This window comes from Lissotriton helveticus, assembly GCF_964261635.1.
Source record: "Lissotriton helveticus chromosome 1_1 unlocalized genomic scaffold, aLisHel1.1 SUPER_1_unloc_61, whole genome shotgun sequence".
NCBI lineage: Eukaryota > Metazoa > Chordata > Amphibia > Caudata > Salamandridae > Lissotriton > Lissotriton helveticus.
The window spans coordinates 941,151-964,353 of record NW_027611705.1 but is presented as its reverse complement, the minus strand read 5'-3'; the positions used below and the strand labels follow the sequence as shown (position 1 = coordinate 964,353).

Sequence of the window (23,203 nt, the reverse complement as noted above, 5' to 3'; positions counted from 1 at the left end):
TTCCCTCAGGCTATAGCGCCTATCGGCAGGACAGGCCCAAAGGGAAAGGAGGTGGGATAGCCATCATAGCACGAGACCAATTTGAGGTCCGCTTCTACCAGATTCCCACTATCTCATGCGAAGCTATGCACTTTAATATAAAATTGTCTTCCACCTATAACTTCAAGGGAATACTTCTTTACAGACCCCCTGGGACCAGATCTGCGTTCCTTGCTAATCTAAGCAATATCACTGAGTCTATAGTCACAGAAGACTCCATTACTATTATGGGCGACTTCAACTTCTATCTGGAGCAACTCAGTGATAGGGATACTACTACCCTCATGTCAGATTTAGAAATAATGGGCCTCAGACAATTGGTCACAACCCCTACCCATCAGGCAGGCCACACGCTGGATGGAATTTTTTCAAATGTGGAAGGACTATGCATAACCTCGGTTCTCCCCATGACATGGACAGACCACTCAGTCATTCTTAGCAGCCTCACCATTAAAAGCCCGCGGAAAAAAAGGCTGCTCTTTCGAAAACCGGCACGTTTAAAGCATGGAAGGACATTAACCCCAATGACCTATCATTGCTTCTAAATAACACCAGCCCGGAACTGTCCACCGATCCCAACATCGCAACCAACCAATTCCAGACCTGGCTGGGCGAAGCCACGACTCAGCTGGCACCTACCAAATCCCTCTCAAGAAATAGAAATTCGCCTAAAGCTCAGTGGTATACAAAAGAATTAAAAATCCAAAAACAACTAACTAGGAATAGGGAAAGGCACTGGCGAAGAACCTACGACAGCGAAAATAAGGAAAAATACAAAAAAGCCCTCGCCACTTATAAAGCAATGATAATAGCAGCAAAAAAACATTTTTTCACACTCCACATAGAGACTGCGAAAAACTCCAGTAAACAGTTATATAACCTCGCCAAAACTCTCTCTGGAAATACCCCGGATCTTAATCCACCCCCATCACAAGCACTATGTGATGCCTTATCGGATTTTTTCTTCGCAAAGGTCAATGATATTTACCAAACCTTTAACTCAGACCCGTCCAGTAGTAGTGCTACTATCCCCATGATCACTCCAAAAATTACCACGACCAGTTTTAAACCCCTCACCACTGACCAAATCAAGAGCATAGTAACCTCGATTAAAGCTGGCTCAGCTCTGGATCCATGCCCGACCTCTGTGATCGCTACGGTGCCAGACACAGTAATCCCCATTATCACCTGTGTCTGTAACACTATATTGACATCTGGAAGTTATCCCGATTCATTAAAAAACACACTGATCAAACCCCTGCTCAAAAATCCCGGTCTAGATAAAGGTGAACTAAAAAACTACCGCCCCATAGCGACCTCCCTCTTCTAGCCAAAGTCACAGAAAAGGCTATGAATCAGCAGCTATCGGCCTACATCGAAAGTCACAACCTGCTGGATGACACTCAGTTCGGTTTCCGTAAGCATCATGGTACGGAAACCGCTCTCATCAAAGCAGCTGATGACATAAAAGTCATCCGCGATCAAGGAGGAACAGCTTTGCTTGTTCTCCTTGATCTATCAGCAGCCTTCGACACGGTTGACCACAAGATCTTGGTCGACCGTGTCGAAAGGATGGGTATTCAGCTTACTGCTAGGGACCTACTTGCTTCCTTCCTAGCCAACAGAACCCAGGCGGTTACACTGGGCCCCTTCCAATCAGCTGATCTGTCGCTACCGTGTGGGGTTCCCCAAGGCTCATCCCTAAGTCCGACACTATTTAATATATATGTGTCGGACATTGCCAGTGTCATCAAAGCATACGGGATGAGCCTAACCTCATACGCCGACGACACTCAACTGGTGGTGGCCATAAAGGGTGATGGACAGGAGGTGGCAGAGAGATTCCAAAGAGGGATGACTGCTATCGGTGAGTGGATGGCAAAAAATTGCCTTAAGCTCAACTCCGATAAAACGGAGGTAGTTATCTTCGGTAACCTGCTGCCAGTCTGGTCTGCAGCCTGGTGGCCTTCGGCCCTAGGTACTCCTCCTTGCCCCACGGTCAAAGTCCGAAACCTAGGGGTAACATTCGATGACCAGCTTAATCTCATGGCCCACGCAAATAAGGTGGCGACCAACGCCCATTTTAAGCTCAGAATGGTGAGAAAAATCCTGCCTTATCTACCAGACTCAGCAGCCAAAACGCTAGTCACCTCCCTGGTATTGACATCGTTGGACTACTGTAACGGTCTTTTGCTCAACGCACAAAACAGAGTTACCAAAAAGTTGCAGACCGTGCAGAACGGGGCGGCACGCGTACTGTCCAAAAAACCCAAATTTGCACCTATCTCGGATACGCTGAAAAGCTACCACTGGCTAACCATCCACAACAGGGTAAAATTTAAATCGTTGTGCATAGTCTACAAGACATTACAGGACCAAGGACCCCGTTTCCTCAAAGAGCAACTGATTCCCTATAACCCGCCTAGAACACTTCGATCTACCTCACTCAATCAACTAGTGGTTCAACGCAGTAGAACAGTTTCTTGGGGTGACCGCCGCTTTTCAATTGCGGCCCCTAAACTCTGGAATACCCTACCAAACCACATAAAAACAAGCCCCTCACTTCTTCAGTTTAGAAAAAAACTGAAGACCTGGTTATTCAATCAGTAAATCATGCCTCTGGACAATCGGATCAGGTAGAGACATCATTGCATTTTAGCGCCGAGACGCCCACGGGTAATTGTACGCGCTCTATAAATGTTACTAATAAATAAATAAATAAATAAATTATGCAAGTGGGACCTCGTAAAGCTAAGCAGTTTACTTTTAAACTCGGACTATCATCAATACCGAAGACCAATGTTTTCTCCTGTTTGGGAGTTGAATTTGACGATTCCTTTGAGTTGGTGCCCTTTGCTTACTTGGAAGAAAGGGGATCTATTGAAAGCTTTTGCAGCTGTTTTTAACTTTGCCAGCAGAGTGGGAGGGAAGCCAATAGAGGCTTTTTTGAAGACATATGAAGCCAAATACATCTCAAAGGTTATTTATGGGAGTGAGATATCGGGCCACATTGGGGTAGGGGCAGTGCAAAGTGCTGAAAACTTTTTCCTGCGAAGGGCCCTTTCTGCCCCACAAAGCACTCTGTTTTATGTTGTGCACGAAGAGTTGGGAATGCCTTTTGTCTCAGATGTACTGGCATTCCGTCCCCTGGCTTTGTGGCTTAATATTTGGGCTAAACAAGAAAATACACTTAGCAAACACATCCTACAGGAATGCCTTTCACTTGACCGTGTCTCACGCATCTGATGGCTCCAGTATATAAGAGTTGGCCTCTCCAGGGTAGGTAGGAACTATTCGATAACCCTGAGAGCATATGTAAGAGGGACCTTTCTTTGGTCAAAGAGTGCTTTTTAAGAATGAGCCACTGTGATAGCGAGGGAAATAAGATGTGTAAGCCTAGTGTGTGTAAGTGCAACATGTTAAAAACTGTACAAACTCCCGAACCTTATCATCTAGAGCTTAAAAGCATCCATGATCGTTTTCTATTGACTCGGTTTTGGCTCAACCTCGCCCATTACCTCATGGCACATCCTTGTGGCTTCCACAGAGGCCAGTGCCTCATGCCCTGTGGCTGCAACGGTGAGTCTCCTCAGGACATGATGCACTTTACAATGTTTTGTAGTTTTTATGCTGTCACTAGAAAGGTATTTATAATTCCCATTCTCAAGACAGCGGGTTTTAGGAGGGTGAGACCAGCTCTTATCTTTTTACAACTCCTCTCTAATGACACTGTTTTGCATACGCTTAACTTTTTACGGTACGCTGCTAGACTCAGATCAAGCTGCCATTAACTAATGTATTGTAATTCATGAATTTGTATCTTGTGTTTTGATTAACTTGGACATATTATATATGTCAATCTGTAACTTGGAAGATGTTTTCTCATTTTATGTATGACTTTTATTGTTTTCATTTTATAAAACCGAATAAAGTTTGTTGATAATAATCACTAGTGGATTCATTTAGAGGGTAGCATGGTATCACTCAAAATAACTCCAGGAGTCACAGTCCACACAATGTACATGCGTTGTTCCCCCTACTTCCAACCTTACATGTACCCCTAATCACCTGCCCAAACCTCTCTCTGCTGATGCCAATGTGGTCCTCCGTCAACCCGCAGACCATATTTTTTGGCCACTTTGAAACTGCCCATACAATAAAAATGCTGCAGTTGTAAATACATATCAACTACCATTTGTTGTGTTTGAAACATTTTATTGAATAATAAAACCTAATAAACATAAACTGATTATTAAAGCAAAACAAAACATCAGTTGCCATACACATAAGAGACACAAGTTGTACATAAAAATCAACATACTATAACACAGCAAAGTTATGTAGAGCACAATTCTTAATTCCAGGCAATCTTTAAAGTTCAACAATAGAAACGTTCATAAAGAACAGAAAAGGAAAGAAAGACGGTGAGATGCAGTGATTTCATTAATGTAATACTTCCTACATATAGAAAAACAAATACTAATTATTTTCTTTAAGCAATAAAGTCCTTAAATTAAAAAACTAAGAGAAATATATTGAACAATGAACATTTCATGTGTAATTTGAATTCAATTTGAATATTTTAACCTCCTCAGCATTATTTGACTCATGATTACAACCTGAATGTTTTCTGGAAAGGAACCGCCACATGGGGTTCGAAACCCATCTTTTCCAACAATATGATTAAAATGATAAACTTGAATTTCAATTCAATTTATTGATTCAGGCCTTTTTGAAGATCAACAATTTTAAATATATACAAAATCCATACACATTTTTAAAATGATCACCTAAACTTGAATTCAATCCACCTTTTGATTAAACACTTCCCATTCCAGCAAGCTTGTACAGTGGTTATTGTCATCTGCTCACCTACATTATGCTTAATATAAATAGTGCACAATGTCGGCGTTTGTGTCTGCCTACAACGTGGACCTGATACAAATAGCAGTACCTACAAGGTGGATGTTACAATTCAACAAGAGTCTAAGATAGTCTAGCGCAACTGACTTTGCATCAACATTACGGGGCATCAGTCTTGATGGCAAGCCAACTTAAAACTTATCAGTATTGTATATATTATTATCAGAGACTATACTTGCCTCTTGGATACAACTTTACAACAGAATTTTTTTAATTTTCATTCAGTTGTGTGTATATAATAAAACAACCTACCTACCATAATCGATCTATCTATTCATCTTTTTGGGTTCTGGAGTAGCATGCTACTTGCCGAAAAGCGCTTCAACACTTCATCAGGGGTAGCAAGCACTATATAAATGCAAAACCTTCCATCTTCTATCCCTCCACTATCTTTTTCAACCCAACATGTCCAGCTCCCAAAATATTTTCTATATTTCCCTATACTAATTCACCACTAATCATTTTTGGATCCCAGAGTAGCGTGCTACTCGCCGAAAGAGCGCTTCAAAGTTCGTCTGGGGTAGTAAGCGTTATATAAATGCAAATACATTACAATTACTGTTTACATCGGGCTGCACTAACACGAGGATAGCAGTAGAGTGGGGCTTAGAGTTTATCTGCCCAGAACGAATCATACTACAGAAAGTGTGTGAACAGTCTATATATTGTGTGCCAGGCAGATAAAAAACTGCATACAATATTTATCTTAGAGTCTATTGGCTCAGTCAAGGCTTCTATTTTTAATACAATTCATGTTTGCAAGCACAAGGGTAGGAAAAAAGCTTTCTAAATACACAAAAGAAAATTTAATGTGTTTGAAAAACGTTCCGGCCCACACCCATCAACCATATAGCAGGAAGGATACACTGTGAATGCAATATCCTCTGTGGAAATGTGTGCCTTTACAGGACTTACATTTGAATTATCAAAAACATACCTCCTCCCAAAAAGAAAATGTTACAAGGCCAACTGGAAAGTAAATGTAAAGGAATAAATAGGCACTGTATCAATACTGAAGGCATTTTTCACAAACAGGGGTTAAATGTTTCAAAAGGCAACAATTCGATGAACCAGACTACCAAAGCACAGGAATGCGGTCTCCAGCTCTGGGTAGGATTCCTGTAATGATGCACGCGCCGCAGGGAACAGATACAAGGGGCACGCAGCGTTCTCGTAAACTACCTTGACCTATATGGTGCAAAAATCTAGGCGCTTTCATTATTTGTTATTAAAACACATAGATATAGAAGACAGACCCCACGCTTCGGACCTCAAAAGAATGGATTCTTAGGCATTCTGAAATTTTTTTGTGCATGGAGGGATTTAAAATTAACTACATTGACTGCAAAAGGTCAGAGGGCACGACATGCTCCGCAGTGTGCATGACTTGGTTCCCAGAACTCCTTGCAAGGAGCTTCTGAATTTGAGTCTCCACAGAGCTGCTGCGGGATCTCTGATGGGTCAGTTCATGTGTCCAAGCTATTATGCAATTCATTTCTCCTTAGTTAATGCTCAGAAACCAGCAGACGAGGTCCATTTTTCATGGGTTCGTCGTACTCCAATCTGCCATAATTTACTAGGAACAGGGTGATAAAAAAAAGAACAACGATCGGTCAGCAGGTTTTACAGCTTTTTGTTAAACACTGAAAAGGTCCCAAAGAAAGAGAGGGAAAGGCAGAAAAGAGGAAGGTGACAAAGAGAGGCAGCAAGGATGAACAAGCGAGGCCGCGAGCGCCAGGTCGGCGGCGAAAGTGAAAGTGCCACATTTGGAGCAAAAGTGCACCAGGGCCAGCGCGACCTCCATCTGTTTCCAATTACCGCGACAGCGAGACGCGGGCATGATAACTGGAAAAAGATGGCACTGCTGCTCGCTCCCGAGCTGCCTAGTCCAGGGGTGAGAGAAGGCGGGACATGCACCCCCCTTTGGCCAATTGCATGCTGTCTTTCTTAGAAAGACAAATGTAAAGGCCGATAGCTAGTGATAAAAAACAAAAAGCACACGCATGGGCGTGTGTTCAGAATTTAAAGCACTTACTAAAAGCCTTGCAGAGCAGCGCATGCACGCTGGCTCAGGCGAGACCGAAAAATGGTGTACGAACGAATATAAGTATACAGAAGGGTTTTAATGTACAAAACCATCCATTGATCATATTAATCTACATAGAGTGGTGAATTTACTGGTGGTACCTAAAAGAATACATACATAGGAAATATAAGAATAGTTTGAAAAAATCTAGGTCAGGCATTTGAACATCTGTGCAAGCGTTACATATCAAAGCTATTCAGTCCAGGACATACAAAACCATCTGAACGGGACTACCGTAAACTGTATAGTCAATGTCTGTTATTCTTCGTATATGTGAAAAATAAAATCATTTTTAGACAACAAGATTCACTACAATAACAATATACTGTAGAAGGGTTAATCATCTGACGTTGGGAAATGTGCCTCAACTCACCGTGGCATGCGGCTCAGGGTGACTCTCCGCCCTATCAAATAATTATAGGAAGGGGAGCATGGTAAGAAAATAAGTCTTTTGGAAGGCTGTAAGTGTTCTAGGCATTTCACAAACAAGTGCAAAGATAAAGTGTGCCCATGTAGATTAAAAACCATCCAAATACTCATAGGCGGTGTCTGCAATAGTGAATTATGTATTTTCGTATGGCTGTGAAGTCCCTAATAGGTTCCCCAAGCATGTATTCAAATGTCACTAAGGTCTACCGAGACAAGCGGGCAGCGTAATGGTGTTGAACACTAGGGGGAGACACACCAAGACCATAGAGGCAGTCGTGTGTCTGCCTTGAAGTTTGTGTATCAATGCATTTGATGGCTTGTGCTTCATAACAGGCGTGTGTTAAGGTGGCGCAGGGTGAACAAAGGCAGAACCTAGTGCAGTATCTTCCATAGCAAACGTGGTGTTTTAGGGAAAAAAAAGACTCTTAGAGCTAGTTGGCCTAACACACAAGTACAGTGTGCTTAAATTTCAGAAGCAACTGCCCCATCAAAATATGCAGCGGTAAGGCACATGATAACACTGCCTAGTTTAAACATAGATGCAACATTCTTCAAGTAAAAACAGCGGACGTGTTTGATGTGCACTGCAATAACAAGGCTGCGATGCAAAGGAGGAAATGCGCTTAAAATTGTTGACCTCAGCACGGGTGCAGCATGCTTTGTTTTCAAGACAAAACACCTGCCACATATGTACTGAGAGCTTTCCTATGACATGAGATAGTGTGCTTTGAAACCTCCATATCTTCAACACAAATGCAACATTCTTTACGTTTTCATAACAAGAAAAAAAAGAAAAGACGCGCTCAAGGCACAAAAGATTCAAGTAAAACAAAAAGGTAGGTTCAGGGACCCATTTCTGCATACAAGGAACAAGCTGCTTCGGTGCAGAAACAATTACAGATATAACAAACGTAGGGTCAGAGACCCATACCTATATACGGGGAGCCAGCAATCCGTTATACCACTGCAGATGAAGGACGGTGCCCAGAGTAATTGTTTTTTGCTTGAATAGAGGATCCGGGGCTAGCTAAAGCCGAATTTGGTGTGTGGCTACTCACTCAGGTTGTATAATCGAATCACTCTGATGCAGTCACGTGACCATGTGTACTTGGGAAATGTAGTCCCAGGCCAGCAGCATGAATCTGAATGAACACGCACTAAATGCTGAAGGCTTTCGTGCCTCTGTCACATGCAGCAGGGTTCTTCTTGTGGAATAGAATCACTAACGATGGGCCTCCATCGAAGTTAAATGCAAATGCCACGATGTACTGGCATGTGTTTTTAATGGGTCAGCGCCATAAACCCAAGGGCAGAAGACCCATTAGGAAATTCAGCACACCCGAAAATCAGATTGCTCATAGTAGAAATGAGTGATGGGTGTGTAAACCATGTCCCTTGTGCTACGCATGTATCCTGTTGCAAGCGGTCAGCCCCATATGTCTAAGGGTATAGAGAAGTCAGTGCACCCGACTCAGAGTGCCCAGGCTTGTATGGATAGGTGTATGATGCCCAACGGACAGTCTGTTACAGGTATCTGGTGGTGGTAATCTTCTTCTGAGCTTATGAGAGGACAATAAAAAAAAATATATATGAAAATATAGGAAAGAACAGGCAGTGTCCCTGGCACATATTCTATGGGACCTGGTTATCAGGAGCCATAGTTCTATATGGTTAGCCATACGTATTCTCTTGTATGTTAGGTGACCTGTGGCACTGCACCACACACCCTGAAGAATTGCTCACGTGGAAAAGGTCAAGTCTAATGGGGCCGCCTCCGCCAGAGAAGGGACAACTCCCTTGTTCCTATAGCAACCAATCGAGATTTGGTACCATCCTACATGGACAAGGGAAAATGGTGTTCAGGCCCGGTCCTATCCCAATCACTGCTTTTGTTACCATGGTTTGTCTGTGCCAATTGGGATTTCAGTTATATGTGTATATCAACGGTATTTTGGTCATCTGTCGAGGTGAAGATCAATCTATCACTACCATCGAAAAATCGATTTGCAAAAACAAAGAGTGTGGCATGCCAATGACTGCTTCCACAACAACTTCAAGAAATGATTGTCCTACCTTATGGTCCCTATTAACTGGCACAAATAAAATTTTCCTAAAGTAAACAATTGGTTTAATAAGGAATTCAGACTATCAAATAGATATCTGGGTAAGGCACTTTGCACAAAGGACATCACAGAAATCAGTCTGGGTGGAGAGAGGTACAAAAGGGCCCAGGCTCGGGCTACGAAAGAATGGGAGGAAGAAAGATGGCAGGAACTCAAATTGGCTTGCTCTCTTAAGAACTCCACCAGGTTTTGGGCACTTGTAAAGTGGAGGGGAGAGATGTCTCTGCTTCACCTCTGCAAAATAACATGTATCCCCAGACCTGGGTTGATCATTTCAACAATCTTTATTCAGTAAGTCCATTTAATGAGCCGGACACTGTGCTGGGGACTGTGTAAACAGACAACTCTATAGCTATACCTGGCTCTTTCCTTGACCTGGCCGACATCCTCAGCTCTGGATGCAATAACCAGAGGTAGGGCTCCAGGATTAGTCAGCATTCCAGCTTATATCCTTCTGCTAGAAATTCGGAGCACTGAATTATTTTGATGGTGTGTTTTCTTATGTCGCTTGAAACCATCTCTACCGCTGAATCTTTTCTGACATTTAGAGCACTGATAATTATTTTACCAAGTGTGGATTCTCATATGTTTAGTGAGAGTAGATTTACAGCTGAAACATTTTTGGCATTCGGAGCACTGATAAGGTTTTTCCCCAGTGTGGGTTCTTATATGCAGAGTGAGACTTCTTTTTTCAATGAAACATTTCTGGCATTCAGAGCACCTATAAGGTTTTTCCCCAGTGTGGGTTCTTATATGGTGAGTGAGACTGATTCTTTCACTGAAACATTTGTGGCATTCAGAGCACTGATAAGGTTTTTCCCCAGTGTGGGTTCTTATATGCTGAGTGAGACTGCTTTTTTCACTGAAACATTTGTCGCATTCAATGCACTGATAAGGTTTTTCCCCAGTGTGGGTCCTTGTATGTTTAGTGAGTTTGCTTTTTTCACTGAAACATTTCTGGCATTCAGAGCACTGATAAGGTTTTTCCCCAGTGTGGAATCGCATATGTGCAGTTAGAAGTGATTTAAGTTTGAAATCTTTTGGGCATTCAGAGCACTGATAAGGTTTTTCCCCAGTGTGGAATCTCACATGTGCAGTTAGAAGTGATTTAAGTTTAAAATCTTTTGGGCATTCAGAGCACTGATAAGGTTTTTCCCCAGTGTGGGTTCTTATATGCTGAGTGAGACTGGGTTTGTTTCTGAAACATTTCTGACATTCAGAGCATGGATAAGGTTTTTCCCCAGTGTGGGTTATTGTATGTCGAGAAAGACTTCCTTTGTCGCTGAAACATTTCTGGCATTCAGAGCACTGATAAGGTTTGTCCCCAGTGTGGGTTTTTATATGCAGCGTGAGATGGCACTTTTCACTGAAACATTTCTGGCATTCAGAGCACTGATAAGGTTTTTCCCCAGTGTGGGTTCTTGTATGCCGAGTGAGCCAGCTTTTTTCACTGAAACATTTGTGGCATTCAGAGCATTGATAACGTTTTTCCCTAGCGTGGATCTTTGTATGCCGTGTGAGACTACTTTTTACAATGAAACATTTCTGGCATTCAGAGCACTGATAAGGTTGTTCCACAGAATGGGTTATTGCATGTCGAGAAAGACTTTGTTTGTTACAAAACCTTTCTTGGCATTTAGAGCACTGATAAGGTTTTTCCCCAGTGTGGAATCTCACATGTGCAGTTAGAAGTGATTTAAGTTTGAAATGTTTTGGGCATTCAGAGCACTGATAAGGGTTTTTCCCACAGTGGATTCTTGTATGTTCAGTGAGTCTGATTTTGTAACTGAAACATTTCTGGCATTCAGAGCACTGAAAAGGCTTCTCTCCAGTGTGGGTTCTTCTATGATGAGTGAGACTGTTTTTGTAAATGAAACATTTCTGGCAATCGGTGCACTGATAAGGTTTATCCCCAGTGTGGATTCTTCTATGCCGTGTGAGAATGAATTTGTCAATGAAACATTTCTGGCAATCCGTGCACTGATAAGGTTTTTCCCCAGAGTGGGTCCTTGTATGATGAGTGAGTCCTCTTTTGTCACTGAAACATTTCTGGCATTCAGCGCACTGGTAAGGTTTTTCAACAGAGTGGGTTAATACATGTTGAGAAAGACTTTGTTTGTTACAAAACCTTTTCTGGCATTCAGAGCACTGATAAGGGGTTTCCCCAGAGTGGATTCTCATATGTTCAGTGAAATAAGATTTACGGCTGAAACTTTTTTGGCATTCAGAGCACTGATAAGGTTTTTCCACAGAGTGGGATAATGCATGTCGAAGTAGACTCGGTTTGATACTAAACCTTTTCTGGCATTCAGAGCACTGATAAGGTTTTTCCCCAGTGTGGATTCTCATATGCTCAGTGAGATAAGATTTACGGCTGAAACTTTTGTGGCATTCAGAGCACTGAGAGAGGTTTTTCACAGTGTGCATTCTCTCAAATTCAATGAGATGAGATTTATGGCTGAATCTTTTTTGGCACGGGTAACTTTTTTCCTCAAATTGGGATATTTTGCTTTGATTGAGGCGGGTTTGAACACTGAATTTGTTCTCACAGCCCGTGTTTTTATAAGGTGTATTCATAAAGTTAATATCTCTACATTTAGTTTTCTCTTGCTTATATGCCACGGTAAGAGTGAACCCGATGTTAGATTCGGGCTTGTTTAGATAATGTTCAGCATTTATCGCTAAAAGAAATTGTGTGTAATCTTCTTAACACTTGAATTGAGCAAAATATGTCTGGAAGCAGCCCTGTAACACCTGTTGAAATGTTTCTAGCAGATAATAGTCTTTTGGTTATAGCCTCTCCGGCAGCAACTTATTTGTGCCTGAAGTTTTTCTCACATCTATTGTATAGGTTCTTAGCAATGCAGTGATATGGTGTTAGTCTGATATTTAATGATTAAACTGAGAGATACCTGTTTGCACTGACGTAATGGCAGTAACTGAGAACATTAGAACATGCACAGTATTGTAGATCATCAGTTGCAGAACATCAGTTCCTTCTACCCTCTCTATGTTTGGTGTAAGGTTAAGGTTTGTAGTGCTGTAGACGAGGATTTATGTACATTAGCTATAGCGCAACAGTGCTTACTTAATCAGCTTTTACAAATCACTCCTGCACAACAGATTATGTTGAAGCGATTTACATAGAATTACAGAACAGTACACAATAAAAAGGAAAGAATCTGAGAAGGTCATGAACACAATAAAGTGGTAAATTTTTAAGGTTTTCGTAAGAGTGAGCAGAGTGGGTCGAGGTGTAATATCCCGAGGCAGATAGTCTAAAACTTGTGTAACTGGTTAAAAATGGTTGTTGAACAAAGGTGATTTTCCAATCTTTTGGTTGGTAGCATGTCAGCTTCGGAGTCTTCTTTCAGCGTCTTTTCTTTGATTGGCTGCAGAAGAAACCTTTTGTTATAACTTTCTTTTATGCAGTGTGTGCTTCCTCTCTGGAATTACATGATGCTTTAGATTGACGTTATTCTGTCATGCTGAGACAATTTGTCTTTCTGATAATATTTCAGATGAGGATGCTGTGATTGGTCGTTCTGGGATTATTTCTGAAGCTGTGTGCACAGATATGACTTTGCTCTGGGTTAATGAAATGCAAAATTAGAGACTTCACTTACAGTTATAGTACTTTCCTCAGCTCCCATTTCCTCGCCACACCGAGATTTTGGAAATTGTGTTTAAACTTAGAATGCTGGATGTCCATCAGTTTTTCAAAATAATCCTTCTTATGGCACTAAAATTCAGTTGCCTGGTGCTAAATCTTGCTTGCTTTCTTCGTCCGTAATTTCAATCACCTATAGTATTAAAATTAAATAGTCAAAACATGTAAATTTCCCCCAAAAATAATTTCCAAGCCATATCAACGCAGCATTGCAGAATTTTGAAAATGTTGAGCTGTTCTACAGACAGAGAAGAGTGAAGAATGGTAGCCTGAGAGTACTTGAATGTAGGAGTGAGGATTTGTAGAATTTTCAACATTTTATTAAGCTCACAAAGGATACCTGTACCCTATGGACTTGTAATATAGAATCCCAAAGGCAGAAATTAAGGTCATATGGACTGGCACCAAACAGGCATTTAAAAAAGAATACTATTAATTAATTTTTAAAGTAGATTTCTGGGACGGGAATTTCCCCTCCACGGACAACAGGCGTATTCCCCTGCCCTGAGTTACCACCTACTTGTATCTGGTGTTCTGACTTTTGAGTTTGGCCTCTGCTGCACGCAAATCTATTGTGTGTTTTGAGGACTATGCCTAGACCTATCTCTCAACTATGGTCCAGAGTATGAATCAAGGGCAATGAAATTAAGGAGTACTTTCATGTGTTCATTTTATTCCACCTGATTATCAGTCGTTAGGCTTTTCTGCACCTGGATTTAGAGAAACAGGACACCATTTTTTTCCAGACAGAAAAATTAGACTGAAAAGACCCACAAGACTCGGTGCAGTAGAAGCAGCCAAGACTCATGCTGTTTTTTACAAACTGGGGGAAACACACAATTCTTCCCTCTGTTAGAAATATCTTTCCCCTTCCCTCCCCTGCTTCGCCCATCTCCCCCCCCAACCAACCAACCACATGCATATATCTACCTCCTGCTTAAAACAAGTGGTAAATGAAAGCAGAAAAACAGTATGAAATAGTGAATGGCATGTGGTTTGAAAGGCAGAAGAATCTGTTCCTCGTGGCAACTCCCCAGTACATTGCGTCAAAACTGTAACTGCACGTTACTGGGATAAATCTACCACAAAACAATTACATGAGATTTTTCTGCCACCCCAGTACTGTGCAACTTCTAACAAGGGACTATAAGAGATCTTGGACCGGTCCTGTGACCTGGAGGGTCACACCAAGTGTGCCCTCATTTAAGGCAGAGGACTGTCATGTGTTTAACAGCTAGAGCGGTGGTGGCAATGCACCCTGTTGTAAGGATCAATAGCCTGATTAGATCTTTGCATCATGGTCAGTGGAGTGGCTTTCTACTGACACACCCATGTAATGCTCCCTTTCTATACCTGTGCCCAGACTTTGCAATAACATCAAGTGCATGTTTACGGTGTTGGTGTGCGTAGCATAAATGCAATGTGAGAGTGTGACAGAGTAAACACCATCTCCTGCCTGCCAGTTGTGTATACAAGTGGGACCATCTTTCCCTCATTTATACCAGAGTTCAAAGTCCTCTGTTACCAAGGAATAATGTGCTCTACAAAGTAAGCAGGTGCCTGCTGTGGCACCAGGGATGGTGTCAGCCTGACAGTTTATCTAAATTGAATGGACATCACCTGTAGGCTGAATTACTTAATGGAAAAGCTGTGTAACTGTCCACAAGAGCCTAGAAGTCTGCCTAGAAGCCTGCCTGTCTGGTGAGAAAAGGAAGGGAGTTTCACTATCCAGCAGGAGGACAAGGCTGTCCTGGAAAAAGCAAGGTCCGACACATCCTCGTTATCTGTAGGGCGAGCCGGAAAGCCATCCAGCAAGACCAGCTAGTCTGAGGGATGCCAAGACTCTCCCAACAGTTCAAGGTAGAAAATAAAACTCTACGACAACATGATTGTTGAGGCCCAGTAGGACGATTGTGTGCTGCCAACGGGCCCATTCAAGGTTGCATTTGCCAAATTCCTAACACAACAAAGTCTGAATCTACTGACTTGAATGTGGGCTCAATTGCTGATGGTCAGGCCTCCAGAGGGGGCTGCACTTACAGACAGGCCAGGTGTGACTTGCTACCTTGGGACTGCTGATCTACAGGCAACTGCAAAGAAAAGAGAGTGGGTGCCCTACTGAATGCAGCACTATATCCAGGACAAAAGCGCTCCACAAAACCTGCTGGTGGGTCACTGCTCTCGCGAGTCTTCGGAGGTGCCATTCAAATGTCGGGAAACAGGAAAGAGACCCAGACAAGACTGACTCATCCTGTGAAAGGGTAAGACACTTACGACAGAGCATACACGCATTGGGGGTAACTGGAGTGACAGAACTGACCCTATACTATATTCATGATACTCATAAATGCCCCTAGAGCGCAAGAGGGTATCAGAACTGGACGCACCTGTCTGCAGCACATGGTAGTCTGGCATGCCTGCACTATCTTTTCACCCGGACTGTCCATAAAGATGACTTTAGGGCCGCTACACACATAGAAGGGGGAATCTCAGACCATTTGCTGGTGGAGGTGCAACTCGATGGTCCGGTTGGTATGAATTAGGCGACTAAAAACGGTTCTGACATTTGCAGGTGGGTCACGCTCTGCAGGGTAACATCTGGGAAGGGGGGGGAAGTTGCCTGAGGCCTCCCCACTGGAGGACCAGCTGCTAACTAATCCCCTGACCGAAAAAGCAATCTCAACCATCTATAGGAAGTTGATCTACAATTCTCTGGATCCCTTGGGACTATGCTGTTACCACCTTGCATACAATTGTAGAAACAGCACGCATTAGGAAGAATTCAGCCCAAGCAGCTGAATTGATAGCTCTGACTAGAGCTTGTGTATTGGCTAAAGGAAAAAGAGTGAATGTGTTCACCGATAGCCAATACGCATTCGGGGTAGTCAATAGTTTTGGCCGCCTCTGGAAGGAAAGAGGATTCTTTACCTCACACGGTACTAAAATACAGCATGGCCAGCTAGTAAATGACCTCTTAGAATAACTTGCCTTGCCCACTCAGATAGCGATTGTGAAGTGTAGTGCACATAAGAGGATCACTGATGACGTAGGTGAAGGAAATGCTTTCGCGGATCAGATAGCAAAAGAGACAGCTAGAGATGTGACAAGTCGTATGTATTTTGCTGGACCTGCCAGATGGGTCAGTCAAGGAGGAATGTGTGAGGACACAATAGAAAGTGTGAAAATGATTCAGGAAGAGGCTACAGAGAAAGAATTAAGTAAGTGGAAAGATGGTACGGGAATGTTAGATGTGACGGGGTGTTGGATAGAATTGTCGGAACATCAGCGTTGGCTGCTAACAGACGCCTATGTACTTCCAGTAGTGACTATGGCGCATTGTCCAGTCCACATCAGAGCGAAAGGAATATGCAAGCTTTTGGCTATGGTATGGCAGAATGCGGGAATCCCTAAATGTGCAGACAATCTAGTTAAGCATTGCATTGTTTAATGCATAACCCAGGAAGAGGGACACCAACTCCAGCAGGCCATTTTGCTCCCCCAACATATCCTTTTGAGGTGTTGCAGATAGACTACATTCATATGGAGAGATGCAATAACCTAAAGGATGTCCTTGTGGTGGTGTGCGCCTTTTTCTAGATGGATAGAGGCCTACCCCCTAAAGGATAATACTGCTTTGTCTACAGCAAAGGTCCTTCTGAAGGAATACTTCCAGAGGTTTGGTTTACCTCGAATTGTCTGGAGTGACAATAGAAGTGAATTTGTGGGCCAAATCATGCAGAAAGTATGTACAGGTCTTGGTATTAAGCAGAAATTCCATGCGGCAAATGACCCTCAGTCAGCGGGTTTGGTAGAGTGCTATAATGGCACTCTCAAGCTTAAACTTGCAAAGATACAGGCCAGCACGGGTCTTGCCTGGGCCGATGCTTTACCTTTGGCTCTCTTGTCCACCCGAACAGCTGTTCATTCTCGTGTGGGACTTCGCCAATATGAAATTGTGTTCAGATGCCAGGCTAATGTCTGGGGTGTCCCTAGGCCCAAAAAGTACTCGGATATAGAGTATCCAATGTTGGTTGATTATTTGCATGACATCACCACTAAATTGCGTGTTCTCCATCAGCAGGTACAAGACGCTTTTGCCTCAGGCCTCTTCTGATCCCGGGCACACCATCCAACCTGGGGACTGGGTGTGTCTGAAGAATTTCCAAAGAAAAAAGAATATGGAGCCCCGCTGGGGACCGCCAAGACAGGTCCTGCTGACGACACGTACAGCCGTGAAGGTTGTTGGGAAAAAGAACTGAACTGCATTCATGGTGTGCACTGCAAAAAGGTACCCTTGCCTTTGCCTTTTGACCAGTGGGTCCGCGATGGTATAGGTGATTTTGAAGGAGAAAGGGTCCCCCGGTTTGTACCTTGAATGAACTCGGACTGAGAAGGAAGACGATGATGTTTTGCAAGAAGCTGTACCATCGCATCTCAAAATAGATACAACTGATCCAGAGACACTTTTTCAGGACCAGACTGCGCCGAACAAAAACAAATACAATCTTTGGCCTAGAAAGACAAGAGACATTTGAAAACTTTTCCTTTTTCTGAACTTACATTTCAAATTTTGAATTGCATATATATTTTTTTCTCTCCTTTCCTGTGTGATACTGGAATCATCCAATTTAAGTTGCAGGGTCGTGGTAGGAGACTTGGTTTGTGACCAGAGTAGTGGAAATAGGCCTGCAGGACCTGTAGTGTCATAGGACGGCTAATAACCACAACTAAGTGAGATAGGAAGATTGCCACGAGCAACACTTTAGAGGATGAATTCTGGTGAATCGGAAAATGATAAAAGAGCAGAAATGAAAAAGAAATATTGTAAAATATTGTTTAGTAGATGTGGCGTAGTATTATGTGTTTTGATTTTTCTATGTGTTTTATTAGCTTGTGTGGGTTGGGTTACTCACACTTTGCAGCCAATACCTGTACCCATACCCACCTCTCACCCTATATCTTTTCACACTACTGTCTCCCCGCACCAGCTACGTACCCTCTCTGAACATGAACAGACCAGGAGAACGGAATACTTTAACAATTCATTCATACAGTTGTTGCATCAGCATCAACTGGTCACTAACACCACCGATTGTTGGGTCTGTGGGCTCATGCCTCACAGCACGGATAAGGGGATGCCATATTTAGTCTTGCCGTTTTCTTATGAAGGATCCTCCTGGGCATTTCTGGCCATGCTTTCCAACGCATATGAGCACCAACCTCGATACCCTGTTAATACTGATGTTTGGTCACGAACCCTTGATGAAGGGAATAGTAGACCATGACAAAGAATACTGGTGAAGGTGGGAAGATCCCACCTGACGAGAAGCAAGCATATGATGGTTGGAACTTGACCCGATACAAAAACAGCCTTACAGATAGGGCTGGACGAAAAAGATCTCCACCCGTTTGGACTCTACCCCGTCGAGGCCATTACTGTTTGCAAGGGAATGGTCAGAATGTCAAAGCCCAATTAGGAAAGAGCACTTGTAACCATACTTATACTTTTTCATCTCAGACTTCTGCTCTGTTAATACCAGCTCAAGGTACATATTTTGTCTGTCACATGGTTGCCGATAAATTTTTCGGGATCGTGTTATGTGGCTTTCCTCCTTCCTCCAACATATACAGCCCCACACGGCAGGACAAGAGGGAGGGGACTTTATCAAAGGACTCCTCCAATTTTGGGGCCCTATGGCTAATAGCGGAGACATCAGACACCTTATTCGCGTTGTCGAGGCTACAGTAAACAATACGGTGGGGGCATTGAGACCTCACCGCTGAGCTTCTGGCGGACTGTCTCGTAACTTTACAGAACAGAATGGTGTTGGATGTTATTCTTGCAGATAGAGGCGGAGTATGCAAATTGATTGGGCCTAGCTGTTGTATTTACATACCAGACAACGCCCCTACAGTATACCTAGCCACTTTGTGAATAGGTCTGCTTTTCCCTGGAGACCTTGGTTTTGATCGAAGGCAGGCAGTCCTCCCAAGGTTCTGGAGGTAGCTGGGCTGCAAGACGAGTTGACTTTTGGTTCAGGATCATCCAGGGATGCAGGCAGGCCAGTAGGGCTGGGACCATGTCCGGCTTTCGAGCTGGGTACTCGACAGAATCCGCGCTGCTTCTTGCCACTGAATCCATCAGGCAATTTGTGGATGCAGGTCAAACGGTGGCCTTGATCCTGTTGGATCTAAGTGCCGCCTTTGACACTGTAGCCCATCACACGTTGGTAGTGTCTGAGGAAGGGTGGGGTATCTGGCAATGCCCTGAATTGCCTACAATCTTTTCTGTCGGGTCACTGCTTCCAGGTGAGACCGGGCAAACACTACTCCAGGGTCATCATGCTGAACCAGGGAGTGCTGCAGGGCTCGACCCTGAGCCCGACCCCGTTTAATCTCTATGTAGCTCCCGTAGCGGAGACTGCTGAGGGGTCGGGATCAGGGTGGTATCCTATGCCGATTAAACGCACCTGGTGGTCTCCCTGACCCAGGCACAGGAGTTGGCTGCCTCCAACTTCATGGCATGCATGCAAGAATTGGCTGCATGGATAGCTAAGAACTGCCTGAAGTTGAATAGCAACAAGACAGAGGTGCTTGTGGTGGGTAAGGCCCCGACTGTGTTGTCATCGGCATGGTGGCCCCCAGGACTTGGGGGGTCACCTACGCCCTGTGTGCAGGCAAAGAACTTGGGAGTTTGGTTAGATCCCAGTCTTTCCTAAGACTATAAAACAAGACGGGTAGCAGGCGCCTGTTTTGGGATCCTGAAGGTCCTGCGTTAAACCTTGGACCTACTCCCTGTAGCGTCTAGGAAGACTCTGGTTCATGCCCTGGTGACGTTGCGCCTGGACTATGGTAATGTCCTTTATCTAGGCGCAACAACCAAGTGTATGCTCCGTCTGTAGGGAGTGCAGAATGTGGCAGCCCGCCTTATTTTGAGGCGTCCGAGAAGGGCATCGGCTAGGGCAGCCCTGGCCGCGTTACACTGACTCCCAATTAAAGAAAGAGTCACTTTCAAGGCACTTTGTGTCTGTCATCGGATCCTGCAGGGAAGGGCCCCTCCGTCGCGGTCGGATCTCCTGACCCCCCTATGTCCCCACACGTCAGCTGAGGTCAGGTGGGGTAGGATTGGTGTGCGTACCCGCCATTAAGAAAGCCAGTAGTGTACTGCCAGTGTCAATGGAACAAGCTAAGAAAAAACGGTGCAGAAAACCACAATAAGTGTAAATAATGCACGAGTAGTGTACTGCCAGTGTCAATGCAACAAGCTAAGAAAAAACGATGCAAAAAAGGCTGGCGACGAGTAGACGGACCATGTCGCGGGAATAGAGGCCAACGCTATCGGAACGAGAACGGAGATTCAAGCAGCCAAGATCAAAGGCAATCAGACCGGGAATGTTCACAGCGGACAGAAGTGGACGACCTCGACCACGGATAAAACTGGAAAGCGGGCCGATCAATAGACACCCAAACATAGATAACGCTGCAGACGCGCCGGCTTTGGACACTGGGCTGATGCGGGCCATGGAGGGAAGGGAAGGTCTGCGCTTCTCCATGGACTTTCTACCCCCTTCACGCAAGTACACTGTTCTGGGTTGGGATGAAGCCCTCTGCTGAGTTGGGGTAGCGGGAAGTTCAGAGTCCGTCGGGCAGGGAGGCAGGGTGGGAGGGTTTGACAAGGGGTTGGGAAGTATGGGTTCCGAGTTTTTTTGTTCTAGTTTGTAACGGCAATGATAACATGGTGGAATATCCCCTGGCTGACAGGTTTCCACATAACATGGTTGGATTACGGCTCACGCTCATCAACTACCGCATCACACACCCCAGTTGATTGTACCCAGGACACAGCCCCTGAAGCTGAGGTGACCCCGTCACACTACTCACTTGGAATGTACACAGGCTAGGAGACAAGATTAAGAGAGGACTGGTGCTACAGGCCCTGAAACGTCAAGCTCCCACATTGGCACTCCTGCAGGAAACACACCTCACAGTCACTGAGTGTAAGGCATTAGATAGATGGGGTATAAGATGGTGGTACACTCGGAGTTCTCGTCGGACTCCAGGGGAACGGGTATCCTGGTGCGGAAAAACTCTTCCTTCATAGTAATCCAAACCAGAAAAGATGATCAGGGGAGATTTGCAGCAATACAGGGTCAATGGGAAGGTAAGCTTATTAATGTGAGATCAGTATACATCCCCCCGGCGCTCCACACAGTGGCATTCCCAGCTCTTAGTGAATTTCTGCCTGCCCTGCCGGAAGGAGACCTTATTATCGGGGAGGGGGGGGAGTTTAATGACACAATGAATGCTAACTTAGACAGATATCCAATGGTGACGCGGGCACCTGGAGTGTCTCGCTTGTAGAGTTTCGCAGAGGCACTGGGGCTGGTTGACGTATGGAGGCATACCATCACACAACGCGACAATACACGTTTCATTCAAATGTACACATCAGTCTATCTAGAATAGACTATTTTTTGACATCGGAACCAGTCCGCAGAAAGTTGATGACATTACGATCAAACCCAGAGGTATATCAGACCACTCACCAGTAGTGTTAACCTTCTCCTACCACCACATGTCCCGTAAGAGGCTTTACTTTATCTATCCCGGATACTTACAAGTCCCGAAAATTTTAAAAGAAATCCGCAAAGCCACGAAATACTTCTTTGGGGAAAACACTGCATCTGTTGGTTCCCCGTCAGTTTTATGGGAAGCTTACAAGACTGTAATTAGGGGGCAGGCAATAGTCTCCAATACGGGACACAAACGAGAAAAAAAGAAAGAACTAATGGATCTAGAGCTAGAATTACACTCAGCCGAAACAGACCACTCGACGGACCCCACACCTGACTCGACGCACACTCTGCACCTCAAACAACAACAGTATAGGGATCATCTGCGAAGAGAGACGATGTCCAACCTCACAGCAACCAGACATAAGGTATATGATGTAGGGGACAAGGACGGGAAGCTCCTGGCTTGGCTTGATCGGTAAGAGCAGAGCACTAAGGGAATAGCGCACCTACAGGCAGCAGAGGGACAGTTCACAACAGACCCGTGGGCCATTATACGCACATTGGCAGGGCATTTCCGAGATGTTTATACATCGGCATCGGGCATGTCCGAGGCCGAGGCAGCAGCCTCCATAAAAGGTATAGAAATGCATAAAACTAACGCAGGAGGCTTCCTTGGAGCTGGAGGCGGATCTCACAGAGGACGAGTTGCAAGCCGCAATCTTCTCGCTGCAGTCAGGCAAAGCGCTGGGACCCAAAGGGATCCCGATAGAATTATATAAACAGATGGCGGACACTATCAGTTCACACTTACTGCGAATGTACACCGACAGCTTAGATAGAGGCGAACTGCTGCTTGACCAGCGACTGGCCACAATAGTGGCTATCCAGAAACCTGGTAAACCTCTGTCAGAGTGTACCTCTTATCGCCCAATATACCTGCTCAATGCGGAGGCAAAAATGTTTGCTAAAGTACTGGCAAAAAGACTGATGGCACACCTCCCGCATTTAGTTCACCCGGACCAATCAGGCTTCATGCCAAATAGAAACACTGCGCTAAACCTCAGACGCTTGCATGGAGCGATGGCTCAAGCACCAGCCCTGTCAGAGCCGGCGGTTGTCATATCCCTAAATGCGAGGATGGCTTTTTATATGGTGGAGTGGAGTTACCTTTTCGCTGTCCTTCCTCATTTGGGATTTGTCCCTAAGTTTTGTGTGTGGATCCGCCTACTGTACACCGGACCACTGGCGTATGTAACGGACAATGGGCACATATCGAACGCTATACCACTGGCGAGAGGAGACCTGCCGGAAGGAGACCTTATTATCGGGGGGATTTAATACCACAATGGATGCTAAGTTAGACAGATATCCGGTGAGGACGCAGGCACCTGGATTCTCTCGCTTGCAGAGTTTCGCG

At 44.3% G+C, this 23,203-nt stretch overlaps 1 long non-coding RNA gene across 1 annotated transcript in view; it reads right to left on the bottom strand.

Moving 5' to 3' along the window:
• The window catches only part of LOC144806313 (uncharacterized), a 396,943-nt gene that overhangs the window by 39,033 nt on the left and 334,707 nt on the right, over nt 1–23,203 (bottom strand). The window contains exon 3 of the long non-coding RNA XR_013605760.1: nt 13,227–13,403. This is a non-coding gene — a long non-coding RNA (uncharacterized LOC144806313). The remainder of the gene's footprint in view (nt 1–13,226; nt 13,404–23,203) is intronic.